This window comes from Sceloporus occidentalis, unplaced genomic scaffold (genome assembly GCF_023333645.1).
Source record: "Sceloporus occidentalis isolate IW3139 unplaced genomic scaffold, rSceOcc1.0.p SCAF_1, whole genome shotgun sequence".
Lineage (NCBI taxonomy): Eukaryota > Metazoa > Chordata > Lepidosauria > Squamata > Phrynosomatidae > Sceloporus > Sceloporus occidentalis.
In genome coordinates this window covers 307,826,447-307,845,729 of record NW_028316981.1, presented here as the reverse complement: position 1 = coordinate 307,845,729, position 19,283 = coordinate 307,826,447, and the positions used below count along the sequence as shown (strand labels likewise).

Sequence of the window (19,283 nt, the reverse complement as noted above, 5' to 3'; positions counted from 1 at the left end):
GAGGTGTTCATTCTTAGATGGTCCATAACCATTTGTCTGTACTCTCAAGGTCCCATTTGATTCCCTTGGATTTGAGGAAACAGCTAATGTGCATTGCAAAATGTCACAATAGACAGGGACACTGGCAGATATGCAATTGGTTGTGCAGTGTTGGTATTCAACAGAAGGGTTCTGTTGAGTACCCACTGCTTAACTGCATCAATGTAGATACTATGCAAGCATGAGGTTGGGTCTCAGCCTATATCTGTAATCCTTTGCCTATGAGAAGTAAAAAAATAGCTGCAGGCATGCATCACATAAGAAGGGTCACACCTGTAATTCCCTGTCATACTTTGGCCACATCATGAGAAGGCATGGCTCATAGAAAAAAACAATAATGCTGGGAAAGGTGGAGGGAAGCAGAAAGAGAGGAAGGCCATACACCCGATGGATAGATTCAGCTAAGGAGGCCACAGGCATAAGTCTGCAAGACTCAAGCAGAGCAGTAGGAGACAGGAGTCTTGGAGATGTCTCGTCCACAGAGTCGCCATTAGTCTGAGTTGAGGTTGATTTGAGGACACTTAACAACAATAACTACCACCACAGAAGAAGCCTTCCAACTTCTTTTTCATTTGAATGGGAAGAAATAAGCATCAGGGGCATCATTTGCGGAATGCAAGGGGTGCAGACCACACCAGGCGACACTTCAGAAAGGGGTGCCACTTGGTGCACTGGTAGGAAGGCTCTTCCTTCTGTTGGGATATCTAGCAACTTTGCATGCTGAGACCTTCCAGGAATGTAAACGCATGTCTATGGTAGTTTTATTGCTTACTTACATTTCCTATTTACTAAGAGCACACTTCATCTTTTATCCCTTGAGAGAATTGCCAGAAGCATGCCATCCCTTGCATGCTAAAGGAAACTTTCTGAAGAAGCATGCAGTCCACTTTTCTACCTCGTCTTCTTTGCAACATGAAGTTAGATCTGCATATAGCTTCATACACATGTTTTTGTAAGTAAACTTGTTTTATTTCACTCTAATGAAAGACTCTGTTTTCACTTGGGGGACACATGGGCTGGGCGATAAGTGGGCCTAGGTCCCCCCCCCGCTCCCCTCTATTCTGCTGTGTTTGCTCTGCTGCTGAGATTAAACAATCCCTCCTGCTTTCAAAACTCAAGAAAGAAAAATCCCAACACCTTCTGTGTCTGGGGGATATGTTGGTTGGATGGGGAAACAAGTCTCCTCCCACTTACCCAGACCCTCCATTAATGGGAAACTACAAATCCCAGGATTCTGTAGGATTGAGCCACGGCAGTTAAAATGGCATCAGTTTTTTTAACAGAAGAGGAGGAAATGTGGGGAGACATCTTGCTCCCCTCCCCAACTCATAAAGTCTAATTTTAACACCATTTTAATTGTCAGTATTTGAAAATTGTCCAGTGTAGGTGTCTGGAGACCAGGGTTTGAATCCCTGCTCCACCATACAAACCCCCTGGGTGACCTTGGGCAAGTCACACTCTCTCAACCTCAGAGGAAGGTAATGGTAACTCCCCCCAAAGGCAAATTGCCAAGATAGGTTTGCCCAGGGCCGGCTCATCCATATAGGCGAATGAGGCAGCCTCCTGGGGCGGCAAAATTTAGGGGCGGCATTAAAAACACTATTTTCCTGTGATTCTGTGTTTTTTTAATTGAAACTCCATTCCAAATGTCAAAGCAATAAAAAAAGTCTTTAACCTGTAAAAACCTAATTGGCTTTTTGACTAATTCGCAATACTATGACGAGAGATTAGAACCTAAGTTTTATGTCACGTTTAGCTTTAACAAACGAAACAGCAGAAATCAAGGGGTGAAGACAAGGGGTGCCAAAATATTTCTCGCCTAGGCTGGCCAAATGCCTAGAGCCAGCCCTGGATTTGCCAGAGGCTCACACTAAGTCAGAAACTACTTGAAGGCACACAATAATAACAAATCTGTTTTGTTGTTGTTGTTGCTGCTGTTTTTAATCCCTGCTCAAGTCACACTCTCTCAGCCTCAGGAGGAGGCAAAAGCAAACCCCTTCTGAATGGATCTGGCCCAGAAAACCTATGACCTTAGGGTCTTCATAAATTGGAAGGCACACAACAACAACCAATAAAACAAAGAAAGGGTCAAAAAGAGGCGGGGGAAATGGGGACAAAACTGTAGGGCAGAATTTATCCCAAGTTAATGCACTTTTAAATTCAATATATATTATCTGGCTCAGGCAAGAAAGTGCCTCAAAGTGTTTTATTTGGGTCGTGGCCTTTTTACCTTGAAGAGAGTGGCTCCAGAGTCTGGACTTGTATCATCATCATCATCATCATCATCATCATCATCATCATCATCATCTGTATCCCGTTTCTTCCCAAGATTGAGACCCAAAGCAGCTTACAGCCTAAAACCCCAGTACAATTAAACACTTACAAAAGTGGCTATTAAAATGGGATTAAATGATTACAGTATTAAAACAGAGAAACCAAATCCTTTCCACCGAACTGGGTTGTGGAAAAGGGACGATTTCCAAAGCTGAAAATGGTATTAAAATTAGGCTTTATGGGTTGGAGAGAAGCAAAGTGTCTCCCCACCTTTCCTCCTCCTGTTTTAATATATATGTGAGGCCTGATAGCGTTAGTTTTACACAGGGAGAGAAGCCTAATTCCGATAGTTGTCATTTGAATTTGAAAGAAGGCAGGGACTCTTTGGAGAGAGAAGAGAGAGAGAGAGAAGAGAGACGCAGAGAAGGGTCCCATCTGGAGACGCTGGCTGTTCAATTAGATCCCTTCACTTCAGGCTCTCTTCCTTTCTTCCCCCCCTTCCTTCCTTTCTTTCTCTCCCTCCTCCTCCTCTCTTCCAGAGATCCCAAAAACTGCAAACGAGCAACGAGAAGGGAACGAGAAAGCGAGAAGACAGAAACGATCTGCAAAAAGGCATTGGGCTGGCGCAAGAAAAGCAAGGCACTGGGCTTCAGTTCCTGGAGGCTCATCATCATTTGATGATGATGATGATGATGATGATGATGATAGAGACAGTGTGGTGTAGTGGTTTGAGTGTTGGACTGAGATTCTGGAGACCAAGGTTTGAATTCCGACGACCAGGAAACCCACTGGGTAGCCTTGGGCAAGAAGTCACACTCTCTCAGCCTCAAGGGAAGGCCATGGCAAACCTCCTCTGAACAAATCTTAAGAGGAAAACCCCAGGAATACTCTTGTCTTCGAGTCGCAATAAGTCGGAAACGACTTGAAGGCACACAACACAATAACAACAATAGTAATAATAATAATAGGATGATTGATGATTAATAGTGATTAATAATCAATATGATTGATGATGATGATTGATGATTAATAATGAAGAAAGAAAGAAGTGCTGTTTCCAAGGTAAATTACATTTTTACCTCCCCAAGAGACACTGATATTCAAAGGCGCTGAGTCGGTATTTGAGGTTAACTCTACGCTGTTTCCCTTTTGTGTGTGTATGTTTGTGAGTGTGTGTGTGTTTCGGTTCGCTGCTCAGTCACACTCTCTCAGCCTCAGATGATGGCAATCTTGCCAAGAAAACCCTATGAGAGGGTCGCTTTCTGGCCGCCATTGTCGGAAACGACTTGAAGGCACACAACACACAAACACACACAGAGAGACTATTCTGTAAAACAGTCCTCTCAGGTGTCCTGGGCAGCGCAGAACAAAATTCAGCGTTTAATCAGAAATACCTCTTCTGAGAAAGTAAGGCAGCCAGCCTTCCTTCCTATAATAATTAATAAAAACTTTATTTATATCCCGCTTTTCTGTGGTCAAACAATCAACTTACATCTAAAAGTCCCTCCAATACACAATACATTGTATATATAATATCCCCGTATCCCCCGCTTAAAAAAGAATTAAACATAGTACAATTAAAATTAGTCAGTTAAAAACAGATCAAAAAACAAAGTAATCACAATAACCAAAAATGGCCGAGTTCCTTCCTTCCTTCCTTCCTTCCTTCCTTCCTTCCTTCCTTCCCTTCCCTTCCCTTCCCTTCCCTTCTTTGGTGTTGCTTGGTCCCACTCTTTCAAATAGTTGTGTTGTTGTCGTCGTTGTCGTCGTCGTGTGCTTTCAAGTCATTTCTGACTTAGGGCAACCCTAAAACCCACTGGCCATGAAATCCACTGGATAGCCTTGGGCAAGTCACACTCTCTCAGCCTCAGGGGAAGGCAAGGGCAAACCTCTGGAGAACAAAGCTTGCCAAGAAAGCCCCATGAGAGCGTGGCCTTAGGGCCGCCATCAGTCGGAAACGACTTGAAGGCACACAACACACACAAAGACACACACACACACATACACACGGCCCCCCTCCCTTGCCATGACCCAAAGCCTTCCTTACCTAAGGGCCCTCTTTTCTGCAAGGCTAGTCAGCCCAGCAGAGCCATGGAGAGGATAATGGGGGCTGCTTAGGAACACCTGGGGTCCCTCAGCCTCTCTTTCTCTCCCTCTTAGAGCAACAAAAGCCATTGCCCTCCTCTGCTTTGGAGGTCGGCTTCCCTGCTTTTCTTCCTCTTTACTAAACGACTCTCTGTGTGTATGTATGTGTGGGGATTGCATTGCATGTGTGCCTTCAAGGCTTTCCCGACTTATATAGCCACCCTAAGGCCAACCTATCATGGGTTTTTCTTGGCAGGTTCCTTCAGAGGACTTTTTTTGCCATTGCCATCCTCTGAGGCTGAGAGAGCGTGACTCACCCAGGGTCACGGGGGGGGGGGTTCCAGGACCCAGCCAGAATTCGAACCCTGGTCTCCAGAACCTTGTTGTCCAAGGCTCAAACCACTACACCTGGGGGGGGGGCATTCAGGTCCCAAACACACAGCAGAAACAATCCAGTTTGAGGCTGCTTTCACTGCCCTGGGTCAGTGCTAGGGAATCCTGGGAACTGTAGTGTATTGTGGCACCAAAGCTCTCTGGCAGAGAAGGCTAAATGCCTCACTAAACTACTTTCCCCCAAATCTCCTGGCATTGAGCCAAGGCAGTTAAAACAGTCTCAAACTGGATTATTGCTGCAGTGTGTTTGGGGGCAGCAAGGCCAAAAGGCAAGAGAGCCAGTGTGATGATGGTTTTGAACCTCCCTTCCAAGGATCTGATAAAAGATAAGGGGAGCTTCTCAGAAAGAAGAAGTGGCAACCCAAATCTCAGTATCACAAACATAGCTGAATACAAAGGTATAGCCATGTTAGTCTGTAGAGTCAGCATGCAGAGAGATCTTGGAGCACCTTTGAGACTCACTGGAAGGAAGAAGTGGGCAGCATGAGCTTTTATAGAATTAAGTCTACTTCCAAATGCATCTGAGGAAGTGGAGTGAAGTCTAGGAAAGCTCATGCTGGCCACTTCTTTCGTTCAGTTAGTCTCAAAGGTCCTACAAGATCTCTCTACATAGTTGAACACAGAAACTAAGTTTAAAAGCTAAGCATTCGGAGCCAGTGCAATGTAGTGGTTTTTGAACCAGTGGCTTCATTAGGGTTAGTGTCACCCAGTGCAGTTACTCCGCGGTGTCACTCCCCTATTGACCTCCTCCCATTTTACACCATGCAGAATCCTTAGTAATGGTTTTTTGGTACTAACGTTACTCCTAAATCGTAATTCCCAACTGTCACTGAAGGTCATGGTAATAGTGGTGACACAAACAACTAGCAAAATTAACATCATACCTTTAAATGACAACAGCATATGCTCACAGTTTGAGGAGCATTGGTGTCACTTGGTGTGGTCTGTACCCCCCCACCTCCCTAGTGACGCCACTGATCTGCACCTGGATCTGATTAAAGACAAGGGGAGCTTCTTAGAAAGAGGTGGCCACCCTCCTTTCAGTAGGGATCCCTTTTACCTCTACGCCACCTAAAAAAAAAAAATTGATGCAAAAACATGAAGGCTTCCTCAGAAATCCAGTGCCCTCCACCTAACAAAGGAGCTGTAGCTTCACAAGGCATAGTGGATCCCAAAAGAAATGTCTTCTCTGTGCTGCAAATGGATGTTAGACTTCATAGTCCTTTGTGGGTTTTTCAGCCTATGTGGCCATGTCCTAGAAGAGTTTATTCCTGACGTTTCTCCAGCCTCTTTGGCTGGCATCTTCAGAGAAATGTTAAACTTCCTTGGATTTTGAGAATTTCCCAGTCAGCCAGAAAGAGGAGATGCCAGCCTGCAACAGATACCTCTCCATACCATCTGAACTGAGAAGAGTAACAGCAAAATGCAGGCCTATGTCTAACATCTTCCTTTTGTTTTCCATTTTGCTTTGTAACTCCTTGCCTGATGAAGAAGCCCGTGAAGCTTCACAAGCTTGCAATAAAGGCATCACTGTTTGGTGGATTTTGTGTTTGAATTCAGTATCATAAACATAGTTGAGTACAGAAAGAAAGTGGGCTTCATGGTTGAGCTGGGAGTCAAAGCATGGTGTCTGGAGTTGTAGCCCAACACTCAAACCACTAGGCACTCCCTAAACTCAGTTGCCTCCAGTCCTGGCTGCAGGAGACCCATTGAAGCCACAGCATTTGCCTAAGGGCTGATTTAGGTTTAATCTAGATGAGAACAGTAGTTGGATTTAGGGCCACTCAGTTGGTGCTTACTCTCTGGTAAACACACCTTGGATGGTGTTTCTCCTCCTTCTGAAGTGAAAGAGTTTGCTGGCAAAGGAAGGGAAATTCCCAGTGAGTTTACTCAAAAGAAATGAACTCTTATAGTAATGTAATGAATTATTCCCTGCTATGGTTACAATCCTGCACATCCGTTTTTACTCAAGGGAGCAAGATTTTACCTTGCAGCCAGAGGAAGGAACTGACCAAAGCACCTCTGAGGGATGCCTCCACACTGCAGAAATAATCCAGTTTAACACCACTTTAACTGTCATGGCTCATTGCTCTGGAATTCCTGGGATTTGTAGTTTGGGAGGCGTTTATCCTTCTCTGCCCAAGAGCTGTGGTGCTACAACAAACTACCATTTTTAGGATTCCCTAGTATTGAGCCATGGCAGTTAAAGGAGTGTCAATCTGGATTATTTCTGCAGTGCGGATGCAGCCTGAGTATTGCAAAGCGACTATAGGAACTGGAGGTAGCCCAGAAGGCACAACCCAATGCTCACTTTCTTGAGTGAAGCCTATGGGATGCCTTGCAAATCCGACATCTGAGTAGACCTATTGAGGCTTGCAGGGCAAAGCTACACATAGCCTACTATCTGTCGGGAAACGAAGCGACGATAGGACTTACAGGTAGCCCAGAATCCACAACCCACTTTCCTGAGTGAAGCCTATAGGATGCCCTGCAAAGCTGACACCCAAGTAGACCTACTCAAGCTTGCAGGGCAAAGCTACACACAGGCTACTATCTGTTGGGAAATAAATAAATAAAATGATTATAGGAATTGGAGGTAGCCCAGAATCCACAACCCAGTTTCCTAAGTGAAACCCATGGGATGCCCTACAAGGCTGACACCCGAGTAGACCTATTCAGGCTTGCAAGGCAAAGCTACACACAGGCTACTATCTGTCCGGAAAGAAAGAAACGAAGTGACTATAGGAATTGAAGGTAGCCGAGAACCCACAACCCAATGCTCATTTTCCTGAGTAAAGCCCATAGGATGTCCTCCAAGGTTGGCACCCGAGTAGACTTACTGAGGATTGCAGGGCAAAGCTACACACAGGCTACTTACTATCTGTCGGGAAAGAAAACGAAGTGATTAGGAATTGGAGGTAGCCAATAACCCACAACCCACTTTCCTAAGTGAAGCCTATGGGATGCCCTGCAAACCTGACACCCGAGTAGACCTATTGAAGCTTGCAGGGGAAAGCTACACACAGGCTACTCTTTGTCGGGGGAAAAGAAACCCTTGCTCGTTGGAAACCCCCCCCCCCCGAGTGCATCCATCTTGCCTGATGACCACCTACTGGTTTATGGTTGCTTTGTTCCAACGACTACAATCAAGAGGATGCTTTATTTACTGTTAACATTCACTTAAAGCGGGGTGTTAATGATGCTTCGGGATTCGCCAAAGAGAGGGATCGGTTTAATTCCTCCTTTTTTACACTCTCCTTTGACAGAGAGAGGTCTGTTTGGTGATAAATGAAGTCTAATGTATTTGTTTTTAAAGGGGGAGAAAAATCAAGGACTGGAGAGTTTAAACAGGTGGGACATAAAAACCATTTTTATCCGGTCAGGCTTTGTTTTAATTAAAAAAAAAACATGAAAAGGTGGGTTTTTATATGGGACCTGTGTTTCAAACTTTTGCATGTTTTTAATCTTCGTTTTATATCGTTTGAAAGATATTATTTTAATTGTATTTATTTTAATTGTTTTTAAGGTATTTTTTCTTATCTTGTGAGCCGCCTCGGGTCACTTTTTTTTGGGGGGGGGGGGTGGGGGAGAAAGGCGGCATGAAAAAAAAATGAAATAAATAAATGAAATGAAAAGCAGGAAGGGAAAGAAGAACGGCCGTCAAATACTGGCCCCGATCCTAGCCTCCAAAAATCCACAAAACACAGATACCTTTCTTTGTTGCTGCGGTTGTTCGGTGCCTTCAGGTTTTGAGTCAGATTTATGGCGACCCGATCCTGGGGTTTTCATGGCAATTTTCTTCAGATGGAGTTTGCCATTGCCATCCTCTGAGGCTGAGAGAGTGTGACTTGCCTAAAGTCAACCAAGGGATTTCCATGGCCGAGCCTTGGACCACTGCCCCAATCTGGCTCCTAAAGTTATACCCAGCTAAGGGAGACCCATTACACCGAAATGATGTGTTGATTCGCCATTTCATAATTTAACGGCTCTAGTACTAGTCAGATACTACTAATACGAGAGAGCCAGCCTGGGGTAGTGGTTTGAGGGTTGGGCTGGGACTCTGGAGACCAGAGTTCAAATCCCAGCTCTGCCATAAAACCCACTGGGTGACCCTGGGCAAGTCACACTCTCTCAGCCTCAGGGGAAGGCCATGGCAAACCTCCTCTGAACAAACCTTAACAAGAAAACCCTTAAGAATCAGAAACGATTTGAAGGCACACAACACACACACACACTGTCCTTGAACACATCCCATCCCAGGCATAAGACTTGAAAGCACACAACAGCAGCAGCAGCAACAACAACAGTCAGGACAAACCAATAGATCCAGGCCGTCAGAAGTCCTACATCTCCCCTCTCTCCTAATCTACTCCCAGGGTTTTCTTCTCCATGGTCCTAACAAGAGGACCCTGATCCGCTCTCTCCATCTGTGCCAAGATTTGCTCTGCCTTCATTTTTGGGATTTGGGGGATTTTTAAGAGCTTGATCACCTACTGAAAGTGTAAGCTTTTTTTAGTGGGGGGGGCAGAGAACAGACACAGGTATCAGTTGATAGGAAGTCTGCGTATATGAAACATGGGCCACAAACGCACTGCAGAAATAATCCAGTTTAAGACCGCTTTAACTAACTGCCCTGGCTCAATGCAAGGGAATGCTAGGAACTGTAGTTTATGGTGGCACCAGAGCTCCCTGACAGAGAAGGCTCCATGTCTCACAAACACGACAGTTCCCAGAATCCCCTAGCATTGAGCCAGGGCAGTTAAAGCGGCTCAAACTGGATTATTTCTGCAGTGTGTCTTGGAGCATGGAGAGTGACACCAGCCGTCATCTTTCGTAATGGCAGAGTTCTGCAGCTATTGTGAAAGGATTCAAGTTCTTAAAAAATGGATTATAAAAATCGTGTTTGGATTTCCTTGCGCTGGCCTCAACGATGGAGAAGTAACTCTAGTTCGTTACAGTTCAAGTTCCTTTGAATTTCTGTCCTTCCAAAGACACCTCTCCAGAGGTTTTGGTCAAAAACCAAACGACCGTCAATTAATTTTTAATTTAATTTAAAGTTATTATTATTGTTAAACCAATTCGCAGCCTATGCTTTCACATACATGGCTTTCTAACCTTCTTACTTACTTACTCTCTTCCTCTACGTTTAATGAGTACATTCCTCGGACCAGAGGCTTCCTCTGCAAAGAAAGCCAAGCGCGATTTGATGGCGCGCTAATATAGGCTGCGTCCGCACTGCAGGAGGAAAAACCCGGATTGACACCACTTTAACTGCCCTGGCATAAGGCTATGGAACTGGCAGAGCTCGGCTCTGGCGCCACAACGAACCCCAATTTCCAGAATTCCCTAAAGTGGTATCAAAGCGGATTATTTCCGCAGCGCAGACGCAGCCCAAAGATTGGAACCAAAAGATTGGAAGTCGCATCTAGACAAATACTGCCGAACCAAAGGGAAATGTTAGGGATGTGACAGGCAGTATTTGGACATGGAGGCGCGAAATACCTGAAAGGCATCAGATCTGGGCTGATCTTGGCTGCTAAGCAGGGCCATCCCTGGTTAGGACATAGATGGTAGACCGCCGCCAAGAACCAGACTGTTGTAGGTTATGTTTCTCAGAGGAAGGAACTAGCAAAACCCACTTTTGAGTACTTCTTGGCTAAGAAAACCTTATGAAACTGATGTAAGGGTGCCTAACAGCTCTCCTGGAACGCTTCCCTATGGAGGTTTCTCCAGGTTTCCTAGGCTTTACCTTCTTTTCTGTGTGTGTGTGTGTGTGTGTGTGTGTGTGTAATTGTGTTTATATGTGTGCCTTCAAGTACCGACTTATGGTGATTTTCGCAGGGTTTCTTAGGCAACGGATCCTCAGAGGTTTGGTTTGGCCAGTTCCTTCCTCTGAAGCAGAGCCTACTTGTCGGTCTCCCATCCAAGTACCAACCAGGGCTGACCCTGCTTAGCGTCCAAGCTCAGAGGGCGTCTGGTGCCTTTAGGGTGAAAGCACAAACCTCCAACGTTTTAAAAAACCCTCTTCTTTCAAGGATTAAGGATTCCGCAGAGGAACAGAGAACTACAAGAACTTGAATTCAGCCCATGAGGGTCGCCTTTTTTTAGTTGCAGGAGATTCGTTCATTATTGATCAAACGTTTGCAGTCACTTCGGTGCCTTTCCTTGGCATAAACTAACTAGGGACTCCAAAACACACTGCGGAAATAATCCAGTTTGACACCGATTTGACTGCCCTGGCTCACTGCTAGGGAAACCCTGGGAAATGTAGTTTATCCTGGTACCAGAGCTCTCTCTGACAGAGAAGGCTCAATGTCTCCCAAAACTACACTTCCCAGAATCCCCAAGTATTGAGTTAGGGCAGTTAAAGCGGTCTCAAACTGGATTATTTCTGCAGTGTGTTTTGGCACTAGAGCAGGCAAAAACCGCCAACTCAACTCCCCTCTCTATTATGTCTGCATCCGCACTGCAGGGATCATCCCATGCGACACCGCTTTCACTGCCAGGGCTCAAGACTGGAATAATAATAATAATAATAATAATAATAATAATAATAATAATAATAATAATAATTATTATTATTATTATTATTATTTGCGGCACCTAAAAAGTGACCCTGTAAACCTGATTTTGAAGGGGAAAAGGAGATTCAAAAGGATATCTGGGATCCTGTGGCATATAGGTCAACTATTTGAATGGTGGATCAACACTTAGGTAAACCTCATTGACTCAATGGCTCTCCTCTAATTGGGATCAAAAGCGAATTTCGGCTAAGAATTCAGAAACTGAAGTGCCTTGGGAGACACTTCCTAATAAAAGGGACGTTTTTTAAGAGGGTTATTTTGGACAAGGGATGTATTTCGGCATCACTTGTCGCCAGCGACAACCTTTTTGGGGCTGAAGAATTGCGATCTGCTTCAGGAAATTCGATTCGAGAAATGTCACTTTTTAAAATGTCTCAGGTCCAAAGCACACTGCAGAAATAACCCAGTTTGAGACCGCTTTTAACTGCCCTGGGGCTCAGTGCTAGGGAAATCCTGGGGAATTGTAGTTTATCGTGGCACCAGAGCTCTCTCTCTGACAGAGAAGGCTCAATGTCTCACAAAAAACTATTGATCCCAGGATTCCCTAGCATTTGAGCCAGGGGCAGTTAAAGCGGTCTGAAACTGGGTTATTTCTGCAGTGTGTTTTGGACCTCAATGTTCCTCCCCGCGCTTCCTTTTTAAAATCTTGGAGGGAAAAAAAGCCCTAGAAAAAGAGCGTCGTTGTGGGTCTTCGAGCCATTTCCGACTCGATGGAGATTTTAAGGGGGGGGGCTATTTTGGGGGGTTTTCTCGGTAAGGTTTGTTCAGAGGGATTTGCCATTGCCTTCCCCTGAGGCTGAGAGAGTGTGACTTGCTTAGGGCCATCCCAAAATCTAGTCCACACTGACACAAAAACACAAACAAACAAATACGCAGCTCTGCAGCCTTCATCGGCTTCTGAATCGGCCTCTTTCCTTTCCAAGGCTACTCCTTTTCGATGGTTCATTCATTGGTTTCAAAGATTTATACGCCGCCTTTCTCCCACAATGGGATTCAAGGCGGGCTACAATAATTGTGTGCGTGTGTAAGTGTGTGTGTTAAACTCCCTAGATCTTTTCATTGCCATCTTATTTTGCCAATTTCCCTTAAAACTAGACTTATCTCTGCAACACCTGGGAGTAACTAGTCGGGTTTTCTTTGCAAAGCAAAGAGGCTGCGGAATCGTTGGCTGTTGACCTAATTATATATATAATTATTAATTTATTATTATTATTATTTGTCCAAAAAGATTTCCGCAGAAATGAAAGGGGGGCAATAGGTGTTGGAGTTCAGCTGCGTCGGCTTAATTGGTTTATGGATCCCGGCTTTCACTGGATGGCTAATTAACCTCCGCTAATTAGAAGCTGCTTCAGCTCCAGCGTTCAAGAGGCTTGGAGTCAGGATAATCTCAACTCCAAAGGAGATTTAGAGAAAAAGACAAACATTTGCAGAGCAAACGGAGAGGGATCTCTTTAGGATTGCGGGTGAAAGTAGTTTTTGGAGGGTTTTCCTTTTGAAATCGCATCTTCCTGCCGCGAAGACGGCTATCCTCTGCAACTGAAGAGTAACTGGCTCGGTGTGTGTTTTCGGGTTGTTTTTTTTAACAAGACCAAGATGAGGAAAAGGCTGCAAAAGTATAGCCTTGTTAAGTCTGGAAAATCAGTATGCAAAAAGATCTTGCATGTATTGCAAAAATGAGTCTGCCAAGAAATCTCGCACGTATTGCAAAAGGAATACGCAAAAGGATCTCGTGCGTATTGCAAAATGAATGTGCCATAGAGCCCACTATGCATTGCAAAACGAGTCTGCCAAGGGATCTTTGTGTGTCTTTCAAAATTAGTTTGCCAAGGGATCCTGGATGCAAAACGCGTCTGCCAAGGGGTATTGTGTGTATTGCAAAATGAGTCTTCCAAGGGATCTTGTATGTACTGCAAAATAAGTATGCCAAAGGGATCTAGTATGTATTGCAAAAGGAGTCTGCCAAGGGATCTTGCAGCACCTTTGCGACTACCTGCAAGAAAGATGTTGGCCGCCTGAGCTTCAATTTCTGAGGAAGCAGGTTTCAGCCTCGGAAAGCCCACGCTGCCAACGTCTTTTCTTGCAGTCCGCCTCCAAGGCGCTGCAAGACCCCTTTGGCAGACGGAAGAGGCAAAGAGTCTTTCCAAAGAAGAGACATCCGCTAGAAGAGTCTTAAGATTGGGGGGGGGGGGGGGCTGCGCCCCAAAACCTTTGGGATCGCAGCCTCTTTTTAAGGGGGTTTGAAATGGGATGTTCTTCATTTTTACCTGGACGTTTCCAGGTTTTTAAAGCTGCGTGTTCATTCATTCATTTATTTTTTGAGCTCTGGTGCCTCCAGAAACTGCAATTCCCAGAATTCCCCAGTTTGGAGCCATGGCAGTCAAAGCGGTATCAAACCGGATTATTTCTCTAGTGTGCATGTACTTTTAGTGTGAAGCCGGGCTTCAAACTCCGACTTAAACCATTCCATCAAGTAACAGTTTGACATTTAACATCCCCCCCCCCCTTCTAAAAACAAAAAAGCAAAAACCCAAAGCATCTTGGTCCCTGGCTCTGTCTAAATGTCCCTTTGCCTTACTCCTGGTTTACATTTCCTACCTGGGCTGTCAGATTTCAGGTTACTCCATGGAAAATCCGTCTCTCCTCTGTCCTTTTCCATTTTCAAATCCGGCTCTTTAAAGCTCCTTTCAATATTGAGTTTCGGGCCAGAGAAGCAGAAGTGAAGGCAACTTTATGTATGTATGTATGTATGTATGTACACACTTTATATATCTACTCTCTCTCTCTCTCTCTCTCTCTGAGAGTAATTCCTCCGATTCAGGCCAAGATTTTAGATATATGTGTTGCACATCCATGGCCTTGTAAAATGATCTAGACTAGAGAATCAAATAGAAAAGCCTAAAACGGAGTTTTAAAGCTTGCTATTTATATTTATTGTTTTCCTGGATGGTCTCAGCTAAGCTTCCCCAGGCTTCATTCATATAAATGAACGAAATATAAATGAATGAAATGAAGAAGGCATAGGAGAGAAAGGTATACATGAGGAAGGTACGTATAGGAGAGAAATCAGACTATTTTCATTGGAAAGAAGACCCCAGCGTTGAAGACAGGCCTCGGTTAGAGCAAACTAGGACTAGATATCACTACTACTACTACTACTACTACTATTAGTGTCTCGCTTTTCTCCCAAAGTTGGGACCCAAAGCGGCTTACAGTCTAAAAAAACAGTACAAATACAAACTTACAAAAGTTATTATTATTATTGTATTTATTTGTATCTCGCCTTTCTGAGTTGTGACCTGAAGACAAGTACAATTACAAACTTATAAAAGTGACAATAATAATAATAATAAATGTTGGATATCCTGAACAACAACAACAACAACAACAATAATAATAATTTATATCCCACTTTTCTCCCAAGACTGGGACCCAAAGTAGCTGACAGTCTAAAAAACACAGTACAATTACAAACTTTAAAAAGTAGTAGTAATAATAATTATAAATTCTGGGTATCCTGAAATATTATTATTATTATTATTATTATTATTATTATTATTATTATTTCTATCCCACTTCCCTCCCAAGACTGGGACCCAAAGTGGCTTACAGTCTACAAAAAAACCCACAGTGCAATTAATACTGTATAATAATAGTACAATAATAATAATAAACCCCACAGTGCAATTAAACACTTACAAAAGTGACCATTAAAATGGCATTGCAGTATCAAAAGGGGCTGTGGATCGGGGCGATCTATGAGGGATCCTTTCTGTGGGTTTTTTTTTAAGGGATTGGCACTATATGGTTTATCATTTACTTTCCCCAGCGATCCTAAGCATAGCAAAACCTCCTCAGAGGAGAGAGGAAGGGTCTCCTGCCCTAAATGTCTTTAGGAGCCAGAGGTCATTGCACAGTTCAGCCCAACTAATAGGTTTTAATGGAGGACCGTATCCTTTAGTTAGTAGATCAGGTTTAGAGATGCTTGGGAGCACTGGCACCAATGGTCTCTCTCTCTCTCTCTCTCTCTCTCTGGCCAATGGGTCAGCATTTGTGCAGATACAGATTGCTCTCATTTGTGGCACAGACGATTGGGCCATTTTCATATGAATGGCATGATCTTCGGTGCCATAAGTGAGACCAGTCTGCATCTGGACAGGATCTTATTAGGTTTAGTCCAGTTCTTAATAATTATAAATCCCGGAAACTCTGGAAAATTAATAATAATAACAACTTTTCTTAACTGCTCTGGCATAGTTTTTCCCTGCAGAGAAATAAGCTCCATCCAACCTTCCTAGGTACCTAAGGGACATTTTTTCCCTTCCAGGGCTGATCTAGGAAAAGGCAGAATATAAGTTGTTGTTGTTGTTGTTGTTGTTGTTGTTGTTATGTGCCAGGGATGCCCCGATCCTTGCCATGTTGGCTCCAGTCTCCAAGCCCTTTGGAGCCTGACTCTCATGGTGCTGAAAGGACAACTCTCCAGACACGTGTCTGTTCTTTTTTCTAGGCTAGTCTTTATGGGTTTCATAGGTTTTCTCAGGCGAGGAAGGCTCAGAGGAGTTGTTGGCCAGCTCCTTCCTTTGAAACAGAGTCGACAACACCTGGTATTGGTCGGCGGTCTCCCATCCAATTGCTAACCAGGGCTGACCCTGCTTAGCTGCCAACACCAGACAGGATCTGGGGCCTTTTAGGGTTGTCGGGTGCCTTATGGCGACCCTATTTTTTCTTGGCAAGCTTCTTCCGAGGGGGTTTGCCCCGCCATCCTCTGAGGCTGAGAGAGCGTGACTTACCCAAGAACATCCCTACATCCCTCGGGACTTCATCCAGAGCCACAGTCCAAGGCTCAAACCACGCCGGCTGACAGGATCGGGGTTCAAATCCGGGATATCGGATATGGAAACCCTTTGGCTGACCTTGGGCCGAGTCACACTCTCTCAGCCTCGGAGGAAAACCAAGGCGACCTCTGTCTGATCAGCTGGGATCGGGTCGCTTTTAAGGTGTTTTTTTGGCTACTTTCTTGAGGAGCAAAGCAGCAAAGAGGAGCTGTGGTTTTTAATTTTTTAGCCCCCCCCCCCCCCCCTTTTAAGGGGATTTCTTCCGAAAAAGAGATTGGAAGCAGAGCTCACAGAAAGAGAGGAATATTAGATAAGGAGAAATCATGGTGCTCTCTTGTCTCCTTACAACTTCCCAGGGCCGCGGCTGGGACTTGTCTTGCATTGCGACAAGAATAACAAAAAAGAGCGCCTCTGGGCATATGCAGAGTGTATCTCCTCTCCGCTGAGTAAACACTGCCGGGTCCCCAAGCGGCGGGGAATCAGGGTCAACGCGTGTCACCGCCAGACACGTCTGAACCCTGGGTTCCCTCTCCGCTCCGGTTCCTTTGTTATTTTGTTTTATTTGCAGATTGCAAACCTTCCGATTTTAACATTTTAACCGGATGCCGCAAAGGATGCGGCCGACTTCCCGACATTTGGGGAAATCGCAACGAAAGATCCCCACCTTGAGAAAACAACCCCTTCATGATCAGGCCAGGTAATTTTAATTTCAAATTTTAAGATTAAAAAAAATAACTTAAATTTTCTAAACACCGCATTTATTCATTCATATATATATATATAATTTCTTGCCACAGAATTATAAAAGCAAATTTTTCGGCTCAGCTTTATTTAGCTGATGATGATGATTTAGGGATGAATGGGGAAAAAGTATTAAAAGGAGGCGAAAGGAGGGATGTAAATCCTAAGAAGGAAAGAAAATGAAAGGAAGGAAGAAAGAAAGAGAAAGAGAGAAAGAGAAAGAGAAAAAAGAAAGAAAGAAAGATGATGAAAAAGCTACCAAACTCTGCATAACCGGAGGGGATCCAAACCCGTTTCCTTTCCGACACCTTTCCAAACTGAAAGCGATCCACTCACAACCACAACCACAACCACACAACTCTCCATTTGTTGCAGATTGGGGGAAAATGTCTTTTTCCAAGGCTGGTGTGTGTATTTTTTAGGAAACCTCTGCGCTGCATCAGCGCGAAAGCGGGTCCTTTTAAAATGTTAATTGCCAAAGCGACACCCGGCGTCCTGTAATCAAAGATGGATTGCCTTAATCAAGTAGATCCCCCCTCGGCAAAGGAAAGGATCGCGGGTCGGCGGGTGGGCGAGCCCAGTGGTTAGTGCGGACGGAGGAGAAGGAGAGAGGAAAGGAAAAGGATGGGAGGAAGGGAAGAAAGAAAGAAAGAAAGAAAGAAAGAGGGAGGGAGGAATAGAAAACAATAGCGGGTCGCGGGGCGAAAGGAAGAAGAGAGGAGGGGAAAGAAAAGAAAAGAAAAGAAAAACACACCACAAAAGCAGAACAAATAGAGAGCTCCTGGGACTAAGACGGAGGCAGGGAGGAGAAACAGAAAATTAAAACAGAAAAAGAAAAGGGAATCAAGACCCTCCACTCCCAACTCAGCCCTTCCAAATGAAATGAAATGAAGTGAAACGAGGGAGTCCAGACCTATAAAGGGAATCGAGACCAGCCTAATTCAGCCCTTCTCAATAAAATAAAAGAAGGGACTCAAGGCTCCCTCAGCTCAGCCCTTCCAAATAAAAATTAAACTAAAAGAAAAGAAGGGAGTCCAGACCCTCCTAACTCAGCCCTCCCAAATAAATAGAATAAAAAGGGAGTCAAGACCATCCTAACTTAGCCCTTCCAAACGAAATAAAATAAAAGAAGGGAGTACAGACCATCCTAACTCATCCTTTCCAAATAAAATAACATAACATAAAATAAAACCAAGGGGTCAAGACCATCCTAACTTAAGACCATCCTAACCATCCCTTCCAAATAAAATAAAATAAGGGAGTCAAGACTATCCTAACTCAGCCTTTTAAGACCATCTTAACTCAGACCTTCCAAAGAGAAAAGAAGAGAAGAGAAGAGAAGAGGGGAGCCAAGACCCTTGCCCAACCGACCTCCTCTTGGTCCGCTTTGAGTCGGGGTCCCTTCCCAGAGCTGCCCCAAGCAGTCCCTCTTTCTCTGCTCCCTCCGGAGTGACTCCGCTTTCGGGGCATCCTGGCCGGGGGCTTCTTACCTACTCAGCCCCAGAGCTTCATCTCCGCGATGCTGCCGGGCGAGGCGCCTGCTCCCAGCCCTGACCCATCGGAGTTTGGGGGTCCAGGGGGCTACGATCCCCTCGGAGGCTCCAGGGGCTTGGCCTGGGCTCTCTCGCCCTCCTCCTTTTAGGGGGCTGGAGGAGGGAGGGGGCCAGGAGGGCGATCGCCTTCTGCGGGGCTCTGCTCCGACTGGAAAGACCCAGCCAAGCAGAGAGCCATCCCAGCCAGCCAGCCAGCCAGCCCCTTCCTTCCTTCCTTCCTTCCTTCCTTCCTTCCTTCCTTCCTTCCCTCCCTCCCTCCCCTTCCTTTCCTCCTCCACCCCCTTTAGGACTCCAAGGGGGCTGGGAAGCCGGGGGAGAACATCCCAGCCTAGCAGAGAGGCCCAGCCTTCCACTAGGACTCTGGAGACCTGGGTTCCAATCCTGGCTCGGCAGCGGAAAGCCAAGGGGCGACCCTGGGCAAATCACACTCTCTCAGCCTCAGAAAGATGGCCATGGCACACCTCCTCGGAACCAATCTGGCCAAGACAAAGCCCCCAGGAAAAGTTCGCCATAAGTCAGGAACGGCTTCAAGGCACACGACAGCAACAACAACGACTTCAACGGGGCTCTAGAAACTCCCCGTTGTGTGTGTGTGTGTGTGTGTGTCGGTACGATTCTCAGCAAACCCCCTCGAAATCGAAGCCTTTTGCCTCGCTTTAGAATGACAGCCTTAGGGAGAAGCCCATCCTAACCCTAGTGGGTTCCTAACCAAGGCATCTCAAGTGATCAGTCCCACCCAAACCCTAGCTCAAGCCCAAACAAGGCATCCTATCCCTAACCAA

At 45.1% G+C, this 19,283-nt stretch overlaps 1 protein-coding gene across 1 annotated transcript in view; it reads right to left on the bottom strand.

Annotated features, from left to right (window-relative positions):
* The window catches only part of SKOR2 (SKI family transcriptional corepressor 2), a 99,201-nt gene extending 80,612 nt beyond the window's left edge, over positions 1-18,589 (bottom strand). The window contains exon 1 of the mRNA XM_089513523.1: positions 18,439-18,589. The gene's annotated coding sequence lies outside the window, so the exon portion shown is untranslated. The remainder of the gene's footprint in view (positions 1-18,438) is intronic.
* Positions 18,590-19,283: the final 694 nt, after the last annotated feature.